At 46.2% G+C, this 17,437-nt stretch overlaps 1 long non-coding RNA gene across 1 annotated transcript in view; it reads right to left on the bottom strand.

Moving 5' to 3' along the window:
- Window positions 1-1,256: 1,256 nt before the first annotated feature.
- The window catches only part of LOC105602204 (uncharacterized), a 44,426-nt gene continuing 28,245 nt past the window's right edge, over window positions 1,257-17,437 (bottom strand). Inside the window, exon 4 of the long non-coding RNA XR_009596596.1 lies at window positions 1,257-2,137. This is a non-coding gene — a long non-coding RNA (uncharacterized LOC105602204). The remainder of the gene's footprint in view (window positions 2,138-17,437) is intronic.

Raw genomic sequence — 17,437 nt, 5'->3', positions numbered from 1 at the left:
ATCTGGGAAGACCTCCTGGAATGCCCAGTTATGAGTGCCACCTCCCCACTCCCACTCCCCCACCGACCTCCCCTGCCTTAGCTGAAGTTGTGAAGATGTGGTGCAGTTGTGGTTTGACGGTGTGACCTCCAGAGTCAGAGTCCAGAGGTGGCCTTCGAATCCTGGTGTCTTCCCTGACCAGCTGAGGGTGCCTGGGTAACTTACTTGACTTCTATAAGTATCAGTTTCCCCATCTGTTAGATGGAGTGGGGGGAGGGATTTGTTTTGGTTTTTCTTCTATTTTTTTCAGCTTTTTTTTTTCCAATTAAGATTTTTCTGATGTGGACCATTTTTAGTCTTTATTGAATTTGTTATGATATTTTATGTCTTGGCTGCAAAGCATGTGGGATCCTAGCTCCCTGACCAGGGCTTGAACCTGCACCCCCTGCAATGGATGGCAAAGTCTTAACCCCTGGACCACCAGGGAAGTGCCCGTTTTTCAGCTTTCTTGAGCTGTAATTGACATAGAACAGTGCTTAAGTTTAAGGTGTACAACATGTGGATTGCGTGCTAATATGTCACCAGAGGTTCACTAGCACGGCTTAGCTAACATGCTTTCCTGTCACATAATTACCATTTCTTTTTTGTGGTCTGAACATTTCAGATCTACTTTCTTAGCACATTTAAGTGTATAATACAGTATTGGCTACAATCCCCTTGGGGCACATTATTGTTGTTTAGTTGCCCTGTCGGTTCTGACTCCGTGACCCCCGTGGACTACAGCACGCCAGGCTTCCCTGTCCCTCACTATCTCCTGAAGTTTGCCCAAATTCATGTCCGTTGCATCGGTGATGCCATCCAGCCATCTCATCCTCTAATGCCCTCTTCTCTTTCTGCCCTCAATCTTTCCCAGCATCAGGGACTTTTCCAATGAGTCAGCTGTTCATATCAGGTAACCAAAATACTAGAGCTTCAGCTTCAGCATCAGTCCTTCCAGTGAGTATCCAGGGTTGATTTCCCTTAAGATTGACTGGTTGGATCTCCTTGCTGTCCAAGGGACTCTCAGGAGTCTTCTCCAGCACCACAGTTCGAAGGCATCAACTCTTTGGCCATCTGCCTTCTTTATGGTCCAGCTCTCACATCTATACATGACCGCTGGGAAGACCATCTAATGTAATGCTCTACATTAGATCCCCCAAATTTGTGCATCCTCTTTTTGCAATTTTTGAGCTATAACTGACCCCCTAACTTTATATCAGTTTCAGGTATACAATGTAATGATTCAATATTTGTGTATATTGTGAAATGGTCACCACCACAGGTCTAGTTAACATCCATTACCACACAAAGTTCTAAGTTGTTTTTTCTTCGAATGGGAACTTTTAACTTGCACTCTCTTAGCAATTGTGAAATATACAAAGAGGTGTTATTACCTAGAGTCACCATGCTGTACTTACACCCTCAGGAAAGGATGAAGGTTTTAATAGCACCTATTTCATAAGATTATTATGAAAATCAAGTAAGAAATACCCCATAAAGCAACTTAGCACTGTGCCTGGCAAACAAATTTCAAATAAGTATTTAGTGGCTATTATGATTATTTTACTTCTGTAGAACTGATTGCATTAAGCAACAGCCCTGGAGGGTTGGTACCAGCACTCTGGCCAAGATCCTGCAGCAAGCTAAGTGCTCAATATAAGACTGTTGAGTAAATGACAACTTTAATCCCTTAACTGATACCACTGAACCCTCTACTTCTGGCCATTTCTCTTTTTTTGGCCCAGCCTCCTGGTGCTGCAAACTGAGGGTCCATCTGGCTGAAGAGGGTCAGGAGGAGAGCTGTGGGAGGGCGGTGTGGCGGGAAGTCAGGGAGAACCACCTGAAGTGCCAGGAACAGCCCATCAAAGACCAGCACTGCCCCTGAGGGACCTGAGGGCTGAGGAGGAGCAGCAGCCTGGCCGGAACAGGAAAGTCTCTTCCAAGAAGCATCTTCTCCCCTCCAGGACCACAACCCTCCTCACGTAAGGTGCCCCTGGGTGCTTCCCAGTCCTGAAGGAGGGTCCAAGGTCTTCCTCTTCTGCCCAGCTGGTTGAAAGGCAGAAGTGTTGAGGAGTTGCCCTTCCAGGAACAAGAGAAGGAACACGGAGCATGGAGAGGCCTGGGGGAACAGAACACAGGTGGATAAAAATGAGAAGCAGCGTCTCAAGTCAGAATTCAGGCCCGAGGGCCTCCATACCTGGTGGAAGAGGCTATGGAGTCTGGTGGCTCTGAATTCTTCCTAACTGCAGTTCTGGCCCCAACTTGCTGTGTGACCTTACGCAGGTTACTTAACCTCTGTGGATCCTAACTTCCCCTTCTCTAAAATGGAAATTGTGATGTTGTAGTAGGCCTAACTACCACTGCTGATCCAGCCCAGTTCCACCAAGTTCAAAGGCAGTCCCACGGGTCACTTCAAGTGACCATGTATCTTAGATGGGGGTCTCCCTTTTCCTCTGAGCTTTGAACCAGCAGATACGGCGGGAAATGGCAGCTGCTCATGAGGGTGTGTGTGTGTTAGGCATGCAGTCATGTCCAACTCTGTGACCCCATGGATTCTATATAGCTCATGGACAGACTCCTCTGTCCATGGGATTCTCCAGGCAAGAATACCGGAGTGGGTAGCCATTCCCTTCTCCAGGGGATCATCCCGACCCAGGGACTGAACCTGGGTCCCCACTGCAGGCAGATTTGTTACCGTCTGAGCCATCAGGGAAGCCTAGTGCTCATGAGGACTGAGAGTAAAAGAGCACGCAGTTTGAGGGCTGAGGCTGCCAGGGCAGGCTTCACTCCACACGGCTCAGGGGAGACGGAGATCTAAGTGGGCCCAGCAGTCTGGCTGGAGGAGAGGAGAATGGATGCAGAGAGAAGCAGAGAAGGCAGAAAGGCCATTGTAGAGCTGCCTTGACATCTCAGTTCAGTTCAGTTCAGTCGCTCAGTCGTGTCCGACTCTTTGCAACCCCATGAACTGTAGCACGCCAGGCCTTCCTGTCCATCACCAACTCCCGGAGTTCACTCAAACTCATGTCTATCACGTCAGTGATGCCATCCAGCCATCTCATCCTCTGTCATCCCCCTCTCCTCCTGCCCCCAATCCCTCCCAGCATCAGGATCTTTTCCAATGAGTCAACTCTTCCCATGAGGTGGCCAAAGTATTGGAGTGTCAGCTTTAGCATCATTCCTTCCAAAGAACACCCAGGACTGATCTCCTTTAGAATGGACTGGTTGGATGTCCTTGCAGTCCAAGGGACTCTCAAGAGTCTTCTCCAACACCACACTTCAAAAGTATCAATTCTTCGGCACTCAGCTTTCTTCACAGTCCAACTCTCACATCCAAACATGACCACTGGAAAAACCATAGCCTTGACTAGATGGACCTTTGTTGGCAAAGTAACGTCTCTGCTTTTGAATATACTATCTAGGTTCCAAGGAGTAAGCGTCTTTTAAGTTCACAGATGCAGTCACCATCTGCAGTGATTTGGGAGCCCCCAAAATAAAGTCAGCCACTGTTTCCACTGTTTCCCCATCTATTTCCCATGACGTGATGGGACCAGATGCCATGATTTTTGTTTCCTGAATGTTGAGCTTTAAGCCAACTTTTTCACTCTCCTCTTTCACTTTCATCAAGAGGCTTTTAACTCCTCTTCACTTTCTGCCATAAAGGTGGTGTCATCTGCATATCTGAGGTTATTGATATTTCTCCCGGCAATCTTGATTCCAGCTTGTGCTTCTTCCAGTCCAGCGTTTCTCATGATGTAGTCTGCATATAAGTTAAATAAGCAGGGTGACAATATACAGCCTTGACATACTCCTTTTCCTATTTGGAACCAGTCTGTTGTTCCATGTCCATTTCTAACTGTTGCTTCCTGACCTGCATACAGGCTTCTCAAGAGGCAGGTCAGGTGGTCTGGTATTCCCATCTCTTTCAGAATTTTCCACAGTTTATTGTGATCCACACAGTCAAAGGCTTTGGCATAGTCAATAAAGCAGAAATAGATGTTTTTCTGGAACTCTCTTGCTTTTTCAATGATCCAGCGGATGTTGGCAATTTGATCTCTGGTTCCTCTGCCTTTTCTAAAACCAGCTTGAACATCTGGAAGTTCATGGTTCACGTACTGCTGAAGCCTGGCTTGGAGAATTTTGAGCATGACTTTACTAGCATGTGAGATGAGTGCAATTGTGCGGTAGCTTGAGCATTCTTTGGCATTGCCTTTCTTTGGAATTGGAATGAAAACTGACCTTTTCCAGTCCTGTGGCCACTGCTGAGTTTTCCAAATTTGCTGGCATATTGAGTGCAGCACTTTCACAGCATCATCTTTCAGGATTTGAAATAGCTCAACTGGAATTCCATCACCTCCACTAGCTTTGTTCATAGTGATGCTTTCTAAGGCCCACTTGACTTCGCATTTCAGGATGTCTGGCTCTAGGTGAGTGATCATACCATCGTGATTATCTTGGTCATGAAGATCTTTCCGATGCTGTAAAGAGCAATATTGCATAGGAACCTGGAATGTCAGGTCCATGAATCAAGGCAAATTGGGAGTGGTCAAACAGGAGATGACAAGAGTGAACGTCGACATTCTAGGAATTAGCAAACTAAAATGGACTGGAATGGGTGAATTTAACTCAGATGACCATTGTATCTACTACTGTGGGCAGGAATCCCTTAGAAGAAATGGAGTAGCCTTGACATCTCTGCAATACCCCAAACCCCAATCTGTGGGCACCCAAGCAACAAATACCCTTTGTCACCCTAAGATCAGAAAACCATACCTGAAAATTGTATCCTGCTCACAGGGTCGTCTGGAAATGAAAGCGTTAGCCCAGGGCCCGGCACAGAGTCGGTGCTCGGTGGTGGTGATGATGGTGGTGATCAGAACGCAGCACAGGTGTAAGAAGTCTCAGACAGGCCCCTCCCTGTGCATCCCATGCCTTGGGCTCCCTTGGGGTGCAGGGCCAGGGTAGTGAAAGGCTGCACTCACTAAGCCTCCCCATCCTGCTCCTCTCAGCACCACCCCAGCCAAGCCAGAGCACATGGAGATGCCTCCGCAGTGGTCATAGAGGTGGGGGAGGTGGAGACCCGCCCACAAGGCCGGCCCAGGCAAGGCTGGTGGTGGGATCAAGAGCTGTCAGCCGGCGCCCCGGTGAGGGACAGTTTAAGGTGGCATTGGTTAAGAGCACAGCTCTGAGCCAGACTGTATGGATTCGACCCTCTGTGTGACCTCAGGCAGCCACCCTAAGCTGTGTCTCGGTCTTCTCAAAGTAAACCGGGGATGAGAGCAGAACCACTTCCTAGGGTTGAGAGGGAGTTAGAAGAGGACAGAAGATGCCGGAGTCAGGAGAAGGCAGCAGACAGACGATGAACCCGAAGAGAAGCAGCCGGTTGCAGATGCTGGGTTTGGGTTTCGCTGGAGAAGACTGGACTGTCCCAGCCCCGGGCTCAGGATCGCTGCCTCTAACCTGCTCTGGGATCCCTCCGCTCTCAGCCCTGCAGCCCACCTACCCCTGCTTCCTACCTCGAACTCCTTCTGACCTCGATCTCCTGCCATACATCATTCACGCTTCTGCACAAACATCACCTCCTGGGAGAGGCTACCCTAAAGGTCCTCCTCACCTGGGCCCCTCTGATAATTCTGTCTCAGACCCTCGGAGCATTTAATCACAGGAAAATCCTGCCGTAATGTTCATTCAGACATAGCGCAGTTGGGAGTTTCCTGTTGCCTCCCAGCTTCGCGTTAACAACCACTCCTGGCGAACAAGGCAATCAAGCTTACCTCCTTGGGAACCACGTCCAGGAAGCACAGCCTGTGACGATTCGGGACTTTCTCACTTCAGCGCCAGTTCAGTTATGCATACAGTAAGTTGTACTATTTTACTTTTTGAGATAGGAAAAGGATCCATTTTTTAAAAAACTTTTTACTGGAAGAAAATTGCTTTACAATATTGCGTTGGTTTCTGCCATACATCAGCGTGAATCACCTACAGGTATACACGTGCCCCTCCCTCTTGAACCTCCCTCCCATCTCCCACCCCAGTCCAGCTCTCTAGGTTGTCACAGAGCCCTGGGTTGAGCACCCTATGTCTAGTCGAATCAGGCCAGATCATGAAGTTGTTTTTTTCTTTTTTCCCCCAATTACTTATTTATCTATTTTTGGCTGCACTGGGTCTTGGCTGCTGCTCTTGTGCTTTCTCTGGCTGTGGCAAGTGGGGGCTACTCTTTGTCGTGGTGCCCAAGCTTATTGTTGTGGTTTCTTTTGTTGAGGAGTACAGGCTCTAGGTGTCCGGGCTTCAGTAGCTGTGCTCGCAGGCTCGGTAGTTGTGGTGATGGGCTTAGCTGTTCCATGGCAGGTGGGATCTTCCCAAACTAGGGGTCAATCCCAAGTCCCCTGCATTGGCAGGCAGACTGTTAACCACTGGACCACCAGGGAAGCCCATCCGCCTTTAAAATTCAATGTTGGCTTTATTTCCACTTGCAAAACAAAAATGACGTCTCCAGACTAAAAATGACATTTCCTTTCCTTTGTATTCATTTACTTTGAAAGTCATTTAATATGTCTTTTTAAATTAGTTCATACAGAACATCTATTAAAGCTCTGCATTGGGCTACCCAGCTGAGAGCAGTGCCACGGCTCAGAATTTTTTATAGCGTGGATACTACATTTTAGGGTTTCCCCGGTGGCTTAGCAGTAAAGAATTGCCTGCAATGCAGGAGACAAAAAAGAAGTGGGTTCAACCCCTGGGTAGGGAAGATCCCCGGGAGGAGGGCATGGCAACCCACTCCAGTATTCTTGCCTGGAGAATCCCATGGACAGAGGAGCCTGGTGGGCTATAGACCATGGGGCCGCACAGAGTTAGACATGCCTGAGCACGGCACAGCACTACATTTTAAAAATTATTTTACACAGAACTTCTTTTAGGACAGTGACTATCTAAGCCCTCCTTTTCTTCTCACACCCCCCCCCCCCCCCCCCCCACCCCCCGCCCCAAGGAGTAGAGGAGAGATCATTCTTTTGTGAACTCTTTTTGGAAAAGGTTAAGAGAGAGATGGGAAGGTAACTGGAAGGGGAATTGGGTCAAGAGAGGTTTGGGAGTCTCTGCTTCTGTGAAGGTCTTATTCATTTTCTCAAGTTGGGCTTCCTCCCACCCTCTACCCCACCCCACCCCTCTAGGTTGTCACAGACCATGCCTAGCACATAGCAAATGCTTTATAAGCCATTTCCTCTTATTATGACTGCATTAGTCCAGAGGAGAGATGATGTAAGCTTTGAAAGGTAGCAGTGAAATTATTTCTGTGGAAGACTGCAGCTGTAAGAGGCTGCAGAGTTAAAAGGTTTTACTGAAGACGCAAAAGCTTGGAGAGAAGCAGGCAAGAGTGCCAGTTAGGAGGTGGATGGGAGAGGTGAGTGGTTGGTATGTGAAATGAAGTAATCATGGTGGACGCCAGCCCTCTCCTGTGATCACAGGATTTCAGGAAGCCCAAAGAGAAAGACCATGACCTCTCTTACTCCCTGGGGAAGCTGGCTCTACAGATGAACTGCTGGGAGCACTGCTCTATCCTCACCAGGAGTACTGGGGATGGGCCAGTCTTCCTCAGCCCCACACCATCCTTACCATGATTTATGGAGAAAACAAACCCAGGAAGGAAGTTTCAATCAAGGACCAGCCAAGAAAAATAATCATTTAATGCATTAAACTCTATTTGGATGATGGTTTCAGGGTTTTCTCCATCACATTTGTATCTTGATTCCAATAGTATGTCTTTGATGGAAGCCTCAATAAATAGGTGTCTCTAGTGGTGAGGTGAAGGGATGAATAGTCTGGTTTCTGAATAATTTGAGAAATAAATTAGAATAATAATAATTCAAAAAGAACCTAACAGAATGTGACAGTGGAGACCTTGTCCTCATGGAGGACCTCATGACCTTAGGCTGCTGCCAGAGAGAACACTCCAAAGGAAAAGAGCTGCAAGGAGGATCACAAATCAAGCTTCCTGTTACCATCTGTGTTTATGTCTTTAGTTCAGTTCAGTCACTCAGTCATGTCTGACTCTTTGCGACCCCATGAATCGCAGCACGCCAGGCCTCCCTGTCCATCACCAACTCCCGGAGTTCACTCAAACTCACATCCATCGAGTTGGTGATGCCATCCAGCCATCTCATCCTCTGTCGTCCCCTTCTCCTCCTGCCCCCAATCCCTCCCAGCATCAGAGTCTTTTTCAATGAGTCAACTCTTCGCATGAGGTGCCCAAAGTATTGGAGTTTCAGCTTTAGCATCATTCCTTCCAAAGAACACCCAGGACTGAACTCCTCTAGAATGGATTTGTTGGATCTCCTTGCAGTCCAAGGGACTCTCAAGAGTCTTCTCCAACACCACACTTCAAAAGTATCAATTCTTTGGCACTCAGCTTTTTTCACAGTCCAACTCTCACATCCATACATGACCACAGGAAAACCATAGCCTTGACTAGATGGACCTTTGTTGGCAAAGTAACATCTCTGCTTTTGAATATGCTATCTAGGTTGGTCATAACTTTCCTTCCAAGGAGTAAGCGTCTTTTAACTTCACGGCTGCAATCACCATCTGCAGTGATTTTGGACCCCCCCAAAATAAAGTCAGCCACTGTTTCCACTGTTTCCCCATCTATTTCCCATGAAGTGATGGGACCAGATGCCATGATCTTCATTTCTGAATGTTGAGCTTTAAGCCAACTTTTCCACTCTCCTCTTTCACTTTCATCAAGAGGCTTTTAGCTCCTCTTCACTTTCTGCCATAAAGGTGGTGTCATCTGCATATCTGAGGTTATTGATATTTCTCCTGGCAATCTTGATTCCAGCTTGTGCTTCTTCCAGTCCAGTGTTTCTCATGATGTAGTCTGCATATAAGTTAAATAAGCAGGGTGACAATATACAGCCTTGACGTCCTCCTTTTCCTATTTGGAACCAGTCTGTTGTTCCATGTCCAGTTCTAACTGTTGCTTCCTGACCTGCATACAGGCTTCTCAAGAGGCAGGTCAGGTGGTCTGGTATTCCCATCTCTTTCAGAATTTTCCACAGTTTATTGTGATCCACACAGTCAAAGGCTTTGGCATAGTCAATAAAGCAGAAATAGATGTTTTTCTGGGACTCTCCTGCTTTTTCAATGATCCATCGGATGTTGGCAATTTGATCTCTGGTTCCTCTGCCTTTTCTAAAACAAAGAACACCCAGGATTGATCTCCTTTAGAATGGACTGGTTGGATCTCCTTGCAGTTCAAGGGCCTGTCAAGAGTCTTCTCCAACACCACAGTTCAGTCTCATAGGAGTTTATTTGCTCTTGTCTGACGAAGTTATCCCTTGCATCCCCCAAGGTAAGGTGATATTTGAGGACAGAGAAGGTGGAAACAGGTGACCCCTGTCAGGTGTGAAGGGTCAGGATAGAGTTCTGGGCAGGGTGGGGTCCTCAAGCTGGCACTGGGATTGGTTTCATGTTACTTTCTGTGTTTTGTTTTGTCTTTTCCCTTCATCATCCCTGAACTTTGTGCAATGCTTTGTTAAATGTCCCAATCTTGACTCAGCCGTGTTTTGGGAAATTGAGGCAATGATCGGGGTCAGCCACCTAGAGCCAATGGGGAGTGGCCTTTGGCTGTCCAGTGACAGAGCCAAAGGGAACAGAATCCCAGGGGGACACTGAGACTTCAGAAGCCATTCTTGATCTAGAAGTGGAAGTTTCGCTATACATGGCTAACCTTGGAGAACTGGGCCTTGACTTTGTCCTGAGTCAGCCACACCCTATACAGAGAATCGACCGGCTTTCAGATCTGCTCCCTGGCCTTCCCCACCAGGAGATCTCCCCAGGGGCCACGTCACACAGAGCCTTCTTGCACTCCACACTTCTGGAGGTACAGGCAGACACCCTGCCCCCTCCAGGTTCTCCATTAGTAGGAAAATCCTCCCATCTTTCCTTCAGCCCAGCTCCACTCTGCCTGAAGAGCAAGCCTGCAGACACCCTAATGTGATGGTGAGTGAACACATTCCCTCCAGGCAGCTCTCCCATGGTGGGACCGTGTCTATCAACAAGGTTACTGTGTATGTGAACTGGACTTTCCACAGACCCCGACTAGGCAAACAGAGATCTGTCTCTTTCCAAAAAAGGAGGGCAAAGGAGCAGTTCTGGGAGTGGGAAAAGAAGTAAGCAAGGCTTAGTTCTCATTACCCCAGGATGTGGTTTTAATTCCATTCTTCTCTTTATGCCTCTACCCCACCCCCCCAGTTTATTAAGGGCTCGAGATTAAAAATACAAGATGTACTTGTAACGTAGAGACCCTGGCTCGGTCTCCAGAGACAGTCAGGGGAAAGAAAACCACAAATCGAGAAACAGAGAAAAAGTAGTCTGTGACCATGTGCTTTCAGGATCTCCTTAGTCAGTGAATTATTTAATAGGATAAATGGAAGGAGGAGTTGCTATATCAACTGGGTGCCTGCAGCTCTGAAATCAGCCTTCAAAACACCCTATTTGCCAATAGAGCATATTCTCTGTGGGCCCCACACCCATTTGTGAACCTTTCTGGAAGGGCAAAGAAGTGTAGAGAATTTGCCTTTATAGTGTATTGAGGAGTTGCAAGCTGGAGGGTCCTTAAAGGAGTTGATGCCCTGTATGCTTAGCTCCTGATTGAGAGATGCATCGAGGGCATTAACAAAAGAGCTCTGATGGGACTTCCTGGTAGTCCAGGGTTAAGAATCTGCCTGCCAGTGCAGGGGACACAGGCTTGATCCCTGGTCCAGGAAGATTCCACATGGTGCGGGGCAGCGAATCCTGTGTGCCACAACTCCGGAGCCCGCATGCTGCAACTACTGAACCCCACGTGTCCTAGAGCTCCTGCAGCGACAGAAGCCACTGCAATGAGAAGCCCACATGCAATAATAAAGACCAAGGGCAGCTAAAAATAAATTAGTTAATTTTTTAAAAAAAAAAGAAAGAAAGAGTTCTGATAATGTACCATAGAAAAAAAGTATATTTGGGACTTTCCTGGAAGTTGAGTGGCTAGGTTTCCCAATGCAGGTTTGATCCCTGGTAAGGAACTAAGATCTCACATGCCACACAACAAGGCCATCAAGAAAAAAATTATGTTTCTCCCCAGGGTTTAACCAGGGCCATCAACTGAATAAAGGGCCCCTGGTACCTAGCAGAGTATGAAACATAAATTAACAGTCAATAAATCTGTAGATTAATGGTTGCACAATGGATGGATGGTGCGTGGCTGGGTGAATGGATGGGTGGCAGTGAATGTCAGCCATAAGTATACTGTCCAGTTACGTTCTGCCTGCCTTGCCCATTTAACAGTTTCTGTCTATTTGGTCCCCAGTGTATGTGAACCATTTTCACAAATCCAATACCCTTACTCTACTGATGAGGAAGCTAAGGCCCAGAGTGGAAATGATCTAAGTTCACAACAAGTTATCAGCAGAGCCAGGACAGGAACCCCAGTACTACTGGTTTGTGTGTTAGTATGTAGCTTGGTGGGTCTTTCAAGTATTATTGAATGCATAAAGATGTGAATTAATTAAACTTTCATTTTCCCAACTACCTTGAAGTTGGTTCCACTGTGCTGTAGAGTCATATGAACTCTACCCTCCATCCCCACTCAAAGCATCATCCTGGGCTGCTCTCCACGGACCAGAACTTGCCTGCCAATCTCTTCACCCTGGTCCCACTGAGACGGGGTAACTGTGCTTGCTGTTCCAACAGCCCTATTTTCTACCATCAAGTCCACGTGTAAGGGATTTTCTACTTTTTGGCTGCCCAGCACCTTTCTCCCCTGCTTTGGTAATCATCTCTCAGTGTTCCTTTCCCCCATTGTCCATCTGTGGGCTTTTCCCTGGAGTTGATGGTCTTTCTGTTCCCAGAGGTGAGAGGCAAGGGAAGAGGCTGGTTGGCTTAAACCAAGCCACGGACCCTAGGAAGTCCCTCGGGTCTGGCTCTACTCCATTCAAAATCAATGAGTCTGGAGCAGGCAGTCACTGGTCCTCTAGAAAAGAAATTCCCTGGAAGTTGCTAACCACCATTTGGGGGTCATGATGAGAATCTTTATCTGAGAATGGAGCCAACAAAGAAGAGGCAGAGTTAGAGAAAGAGAAACCAGGTCCCTATTAAATAGAACCCTGGGTACAGCCTCACTTGAAGTTGACATAACCCCTGCACTATTCAGTTAACAACTAATTCTCTCTCTTGCCTAAGCCAATTTGGGGCGGGTTTCCTGTCATTTGCAGCATAAAGAGAACTCCTGGGGGGCAGGGCACTTTCCCAAATATTTTCCTCTACGGAACAGAGGCTGCGCTAGTCTCAGCTCTCTGGATTGCAAGCGATGTATGCAAGTGCCACGTGACTGAGCATGCTCTCAGCCAACATGCACAGGTCTGTCTGCTCTGTACTAGGAACTGAGGTTGCAAAGATGACTAAGCCATATTAGCAATCATAGCCCAGTAACAGGGGGACATCTCCTCCTGGAAAAGTGGATAAGACTCAGCAGAGGACTTTCCTGGTAGCACAGTGGATAAGAATCCACCTGCCAATGCAGGGGACATGGGTTCGATCCCTGACCCGAAAAGATTCCACATGCCTTAAAACAACTAAGCCTGTGCATAACTACTGAGCCCACACTCTAGACCCCACAAGCCTCAGCTACTGAAGCCTGCACGCCTACAGCCTGTGCTCCACAACAAGAGAAACCCCTGCTCACCGCAACTAGAGAAAGCCTGCGCACAGCAACAAAGACCCAGCACAACAACAACAAAATTTTTTTAGTAATTAATTTTTTAAAAAAAATTGACATGTATCTGACCCACAGACAGGAGGACAATGATAATCGCAGAGCTTCTCCCCAAGAAACAAGGGGTCTGAGATCCATTTTGGGCTCCCCAGCCCTGGAAGTCCTGCACTAAGTAGATGAACTCCCAGGATATCTGGCTCTGAAGGCGAGAAGGGCTTGTACACAGGGAAGCTGGAGGACTGTAGACTCTGTTCTTAAAGGTGCATGCGTGCATGCTCAGTTGTTCAGTCGTGAGTCTTTTACGACCTCATGGAGTGTAGCCTGCCAGACTCCTATCCATGGGATTTTCCAGGCAAGAATACTGGAGTGGGTTGCCATTTCCTCCTCCAGGAAATCTTCCCAACCCAGGGATCAAACCTGTGTCTCTTACGTCTCCTGCACTTCAGGTGGATTCTTTACCAACAGAGAGGAAGCACACAAAATCTCACATGCTCTGAGACCCAGTTCAGAGGCCTGGATCATATGCTGGCAGTATCATTTGGGAAGCTCATTCTAGCATGAGGACACGCTAATAGCGTGCTGGCAAGCTATTAGCTATTCTAGCCTATTAACACCAGAGGCTTGCCTTCCCACTAACTGGTTAGCACCAGCCTCAGGACCCCCTGCCCCAGGCCAAGAAGCCAGATCCGCAGTGACCCAGTCCCACCCAACCAGTGAGCCTGCACCAGCTCTGGAAAGCCCCAGGCTCCCCTGTCAGCCACACCAGGACCAGACCTGCCTGCCAGCAAGCAGCCTTCACAGAAGGCAGAGCCTGGCAGCCAACTGGGCCAGGGCCAGTCCTAGCCATCAGTGAACCCACAGCAGTCACCTCCCAAATGACAGAAAGGCCCATGGAACCCATGTACAGACCACTCCTAGAGCATACAGGTGACCAGAGCGGGAGTGTGTTGCCAGCCCCTATGGGACACCTCCTACATAAGGCCACTTCCAGATCAGGAAACATAACCAACCCACCTAATACACAGAAATAAAAACAGAGAATCGGGCAAAATAAAATGACAGAGAAAGATGTTCCAGATAAAGAAGCAAGATAAAATCCCCAGAGAAGAACTAAGCAAGGTGGAGATACGTGATCTACCTAATAAAGAGTTCAAGGTAATGATCACAAAGATTCTCAGAGAACTCAGGCGAAGAATGGATGAAGACAGTGAGAAGGCAGAAGCTTCTAAAAGAGTTAGAGGATATAAAGAAGAGCCAAACAGAGCAAAGGATGCAATAACTAAAAGAAAAAAATACACGAGAGGAATCGACAGCAGATTAGACGATACAGAGGAACAGATCAGCGAACTGAGAGACAGAGAAGTGTCTTCCAATCACCCAAACCGAACAGAAAGGAGAGGGCTTTTTTTTCCCCCTTTGGCTACACCAAGTGGCATGCAGGATCCTAGTGCCCCAACCTGGGATTGAACACGAACCCCCTGCGGTGGAAGCATGGAGTCTTAACCACTGAATTGCCAAGTTAGTCCAAAGAGTTTTTTTCTTTTTTTAAAAAAGGATAGTTTAAGAGACCTCTGGGACAACATCACGAGTACTAACATTTGCATTGGAGGGGTCCCAGAAGAAGAAGAGAGAAAACTTACTTGAAACTTTCTTTTTTACTTGAAAAAATAATAGCTGAAAATTTTCCTAACCTAGAATGGAAATGGATATCCAGGTCCAGGAAGTACAGAGAGTTCCAAATAAGAAAACCCAAAGAAATAAATACCAAGACACATCATAATTAAAATGGCAAAAGTTAAAGAGAGAATCTTAAAAGCCGCAAAGGGAAAAGCAACTAGGTACGAAGAGGGGAATTCCTGTAAGACTATCAGATGGCTTTTCAGCAGAAACTTTGCAGGCCAGAAGGGAGCGGAATGATAAATTTAAAGTGATGAAAGGAAAACACCAAGAATATTCTCCCCAGCAAGGCTATAATTCAGATCTCAAGGAGAGGTAAAGAAGTTTTACAGACAAGCGAAAGCTAAAACAGTTCAGCACAGCTAAACAGGCTTCACAAGAAATGTAAAAGAGGCTTTTCAAAGTGGGAAAGAAAAGATCACAACTGGAGATATGAAAGTTACGAAAGGAAATATCATTGGTAAAGGCAAACATGCAGTAAAGGTAGTAGGTCAACCACTTATAAAGCTAGTAGGAAGATAAGAAAAAGTAACAAAATGATCTATATTCATAAGTAGTAAAAAGATGCAAAAAGATGTGAAATATAATGTTAAAATATTGAATGTGGGGGGATAAAAGGCAGGCTTGTTATAATGTGTTCAAATTTAAGAGATCATCACTTTAAAATAGTTATATCCTCATGGAAACCACAAACCATAAATCTATCATTGATGCATACACACGAAAACAAAGGAATGAAACAAAGAGGAAGAGAGCAAAAGCAGAAGGGAAGACCCATATGCATGCTGTCAGGAGAGCCTCACCTCAAATCTAATAGCACACACAGACTGAAAGGAAAGAGACAGGGAAAGTTATTCCATGTAAATGAAAACAAAGAGAAATCTGATACAGCGATACTGTATCAGAAAAAAACTGACTTTAAAACCAAGACTCACCCATAGAAATGAACAAACTCTTGCCATACGCAACAACATGGATGGACCTGGAGGGTATTATGCCAAATGAAATAAACCAGACAGAGAAAGACAATCTACAGATTCAACGGAATTCCTGTCAAAAATCAATGATATTTTTTTTACAGAACTAGAACAAATAATTATAAAATTTGTATGGAAACACAAAAGACCCCAAAACCACCTTGAGAAAGAATGAAGTTGGAAGTATCACACATCCTTATTTAAAATTACATGTGTTACAAAGATATGCCAAAATACATGTTACAAAAACAGACACACAGATCAATGGAACAGAATAGAAAGCCCAGAAATAAGCCCACACTTATATGGTCAATTAATTTATGACAAAGGAGGTAAGAATGTATTAATACAATGAGGAAAAGACAGCCTCCAGTGTTGAGAAAACTGAACAGCTACATGCAAAATAATCAAACTACATTACTTTCTTACACCATTCTCAGAATGGATTAAGGACTTAAATATAAGGCCTGAAACCATAAAACTCCTAGAAGAAAACTAAGGTAGTACATGTTTTGACGTCAATCTTAGTGATACATTTTGGATATGACACCTCAGGCAAGGGAAATCAAAGCAAAAATAAATGCAGCTAATCAAACCAAAAAGATTTTGCACAACGAAGGAAATTATCAACCAAACAAAAAAGGCAGTTTATTGAAAGGGAGAAGATATTTGCAACAAATATATCTGAGAAGATAGTTATGTACGGATGTGAGAGTTGGCCCATAAAGAAGGCTGAGCGCTGAAAAATTGATGCTTTCAAATTGTGGTGCTGGAGAAGACTGTTTAGAGTCCCTTGGACTGCAAACAGATCAAACCAGTTGATCCTAAAGGAAACCAACCCTGAATAATCGTTGGAAGGACTGATGCTAAAGCTTAAGCTCCAATACTTTGGCCATCTGATGCAAAGAGCCAACTCACTGGAAAAGACCCTGATGCTGGGAAAGATTGAGGGAAGGAGGAGAAGGGGACGACAGAGGATGAGATGGTTGGACGGCATCACCAACTCAACAGACTTGAGTTTGAGCAAACTGAGGGAGATGGTGAAGGACAGAGAAGCCCGGTATACACAGTCCATGGGGTCCCAAAGTCTCGGACAGGACATTTCTTGTGCCTGCATGCTCAGTCAAGTCCAACTCTTTGTGACCCCCGTGGACTGTAGCCTGCCAGGCTCCTCTGTCCATGGGATTCTTCAGGCAAGAATACTGGAGTAGGTTGCCATTTCTTTCTCCACGGGATCTTCCCGACCCAGGGATTGAACCTGTAGCTCCTAGCACATCTCCTGCATTGCAGGCAGATTCTTTACCACTGACCCACCAGGAGAGCTCATCTCATATAAATTAGAATCATATATTTGTCCTTTTGTGACTGGCTCATTTCGCTTAGCAGAATGTCTTCAAGATTCATCCATGTTGTAGCATGTGTTAGAATTCCCTTCCCCTTTAAAACTGGATAATATTCCATTGTATGGATAGACCACATTTTACTTATCTCTTCATCCGCTGATGGATTCTATTCCCACCCTTTGTCTGGTGTGAATAATGAGCTGCTATGAACATGGGTATATTGCCTTGTCTTTTTTATTATTGTTTGGACTGTAAAGGCTTTTCTCTGGCTGTGGCGAGCTGGGGCTGCTCCCTAGTTGCGGTGCACAGGCTTCTCGTTGCAGTGGCCTCTCTTGCAGAGCACGGGCTCTGGGAGGCGTGGTTTTCAGCAGTTGCAGCACATGTGCTCTGTGGTGCGGCTCTCGGCCTCTGGAGCCCAGGCTCGATAGTTGTGGCACATGGGATTAGTTGTTTCACGGCACGTGGGATCTTCCCAAACCAGGGGTCAAACCTGTGTCTCCTGCATTGACAGGTGGATTCTTGATCACTGAGCCACCAGGGAACCCCCTGCCTTGTGTTTGGTGAAGAAATATTCCAATTTTTTAAGTCAGATTTATTGAGGTATAATTTACATCGACTCTTTTTAAGTACAACAGTCTATAAATTCTGAAAACACATGCAGTCATGCCGCAATCAAGAAA

The sequence above is a fragment of the Ovis aries genome, chromosome 15, assembly GCF_016772045.2.
Source record: "Ovis aries strain OAR_USU_Benz2616 breed Rambouillet chromosome 15, ARS-UI_Ramb_v3.0, whole genome shotgun sequence".
NCBI lineage: Eukaryota > Metazoa > Chordata > Mammalia > Artiodactyla > Bovidae > Ovis > Ovis aries.
Note: the sequence above shows the minus strand (reverse complement) of the source record. Positions and strands in the feature narration are given on the sequence as shown.